The sequence below is a fragment of the Pinus tabuliformis genome, chromosome 3_1 (genome assembly GCF_031772625.1).
Source record: "Pinus tabuliformis cultivar Carrire ecotype Pingquan chromosome 3_1, CPIR1, whole genome shotgun sequence".
NCBI classification, from domain to species: domain Eukaryota; kingdom Viridiplantae; phylum Streptophyta; class Pinopsida; order Pinales; family Pinaceae; genus Pinus; species Pinus tabuliformis.
This window is the reverse complement of record NC_142301.1, coordinates 526,922,079-526,925,277: the sequence shown is the minus strand read 5'-3', so window position 1 is coordinate 526,925,277 and position 3,199 is coordinate 526,922,079.

Genomic DNA, 3,199 nt, shown 5'->3' with positions numbered 1-3,199 from the left:
GGACAATTATCCTACACCCTTTATCAACTAGATTATTGACAAATGTGCCGGATTTGAAATCTTCTCATTCATGAATGGATTTTCTAGTTACAATCAAATCAATATCCGCCCAGAGGACCAATCAAAAACAACTTTTATATGTCCATGGGACACATTTGCCTATCGAAAGTTACCTTTTGGGTTAAATAATGAAGGGGCTGCATTTTAGAGGGCAACGAATTATGCCTTCCATGACATCAAGCACATTGTTCAACCCTATCTTGATAATATGCCTGCTCATTCACGAAAGGGGACTGATCACCCGCATCACTTGAGAGCAATATTTTTACGGTGCTGACACTACAATATAAGACTCAATTTGCACAAGTGTATGTTTTGTGTTGGCTCTGGTCGATCGTTGGTTTCGTAGTCTCCAAAGATGGAATTCATTTAGATCCAAATAAGGTTTAGGAAATCCTTGACTTGCCTCCACCTTCAAATTTGTTACAGTTATAGAGACTTCAAGGGAAGGCAAACTTTCTAAGGAGGTTCATTCCAAACTATGCTGAAATGGCTAAAAGTTTTACTCGTCTTTTGAAAAAAGGGGTACCCTTCCATTGGGATCAGGTTGTGCAAGCTTCCTTTAGTGCTCTTAAAGATTCCCTGATTAGAGCATCATTAATGTATGCCCCAAATTATCAAAAATACTATTACCTGTATCGTCGCTGCAGATACAACCATCAGAATGGTTTTAGTCCAAAAAGAGAATGGAATTGAACATCCTATATATTATTTGAATCGTAATCTCAATGATACAGAAATTAAGTATTCTTAGGTCGAAAAGTTAGCTTTGGCAGCCGTACAAGCTATACAGAGATTTCTCCATTACATCCTCCTCCGTAAAACTACTGTTATTTTGGATTGCAACCCTATGACATACATTTTTTGACGTCAATTGCTGGGGGGCGAAGTATTCAAAATGGATAGTTATTTTACAGGAGTTTGATTTAGAATTCATCAAATCTAAATCAAAGAAATCTCTCGTTTTTGCTAAACTACTTTGCGATCTTCCCTCATCCTCCAATGATTTAACATCAGAAGCATCAATCTTGGATGAGTCTCTGTTTCTTATCTCGTCAAGTGATCTATGGTATGGAGATATATTGGTCTATCTCCAGACCCAAGAATTCCAGCCTAATACCTCTCACTCAGAACAATGACGTATTTGATACCAAGCCAAAGATTATCTGATCATTGGTGATACACTTTATCGTCATGGTATCGATACGATTTTATGTAGGTGCCTCACTCATGAGGAAGTCGAGAAAGCATTGAATGAATGTCATTCAGGTGCTTGTGGTGGACATTTATCTAGGTATGCTACTGCACAGAGAATTCTCTGTGCTGGTTACTTCTAGCCAACCATATTCAAAGATTGTATTACTTTTGTCAGAAGTTGTCATGCATGTTAGATATTTGACCGTAAAACTCGATTACCACCTGCACCATTGCATCCAGTAGTTGCTATTGGACCATTCGCTAAATGGGGCATTGATTTCATGACATGTAACCCCACCTCGACCTGGGGGCATGGGTATATAATAGTCGTCGTTGACTATTTTACCAAATGGGCCGGGGCGATGCCAACATTGAACAACAATGGCAAAACGACTGCATTATTTTTCTTCAACCATGTGGTTGCCAAATTTGGTGTACCATAGGCCATAGTTACATATCATGGGTCACATTTTCGCAATCACATGATGGTTGAGTTAACTGCCAAAGTACGACTGTCACATGATAGTTCTACTCCATATTATCCACAAGCTAATGGACAAGTTGAGGCCATTAATAAAATCCTTAAGTGCATGTTGCAAGAATAATTGGAGTTCATAAATGAAATTGGCATTTGATCCTGTACTCTTCTTTGTGGGTATATCGAACCTCGTTAAGAAATGCAATTGCATTCAAACCCTTTTAGTAGGTGTACGGTTTGGAAGTAGTCTTACCAATTCAGTGTGAAATCTCATCGCTCAAACTTGCAATTGACTTGCTACCTGATACTTCTGAAGAGGAAGCACATTTATTTGAATTAATCCATCTAGATGAAACCCATCATGATGCCTCGTTGACTAACGAATCGCATAAGAAATGAGTAAAGGCGCAATATGATAAGAATGTCAAGCCTCATGTCTTCTCAGAAGGTGACCTGGTCTTGCTTTATGAACAGGAATCTGATAAAAGAGGAGCAAGAAAATTTGAACTGCTTTGGATGGGCCCTTATATGTTAAGCGTGTTTTGACGAATGGTGCCTACGAGTTAGTAGATTATGATGGGATTCCATTGTCTAAGCCCAAAAATGGGTTTTATCTTAAACGTTACTATGCTTAGTTAATTGTAGTAAAACTCATGTATATATGCTTGGATTGCATGTGTGAGTGTGTTTTTTTTAGAGTTTTTGTTTGGTTTAGTAATCCACTTTACATTTGATTATAGATGTCAAACTTTTCGAAACCATTTGTTGGTTATGCTGATGGTACTAGTCATAGTACGTAGAACCTATCCTCTGCAGCATGGGCCATTTTTGCTCCAAGCGGCAAGTTAGTAAGTTTTAGAGGGATTTGTATTGGTCGATCGACGAATAATATCGCTGAGTATAGCATGTTGATTGAACTTCTCTCTAATTCCATTTCACTTTGCATACATCGAATCATCATTAGGCTGGACTCACAACTCATTTTACTACAAATTATTGGCATTTATACTGTCCAAAATCCAGAAATTCATCGCATGTTCCTTAGAGTTCGTATTTTGAATTTATTCAATATCAGCATATTTCCATAAATCTAAACACATTAACTAATTCTTTACTAAATTATGTGTTAAATAGACATTTGCAACATATGTAAAGTAAATATTTTCAATTCACATCATCAGTTGAATAGGATTACATCAATAACCATGATAAAAAAAATGAAAGTAAAATAGATAGCTTTAAAAGTTTTTATAAATAGTTTGTGTCCAAGACAAAAATTGGTCATCTGACCCAAAAACTCAAAATGTATACAGAAAATGTCTAAGTAGACTAGTGGTGCTCGTGATAATAGGTCATAACTTGTGCTATCATGCACAAAAGTCTCATCCAATGACTAGGTACACCAATGGTGTGGCGCTGCAATCACATAGGCAACTCCTCAATCCGGACATCCAGAATGCCTAG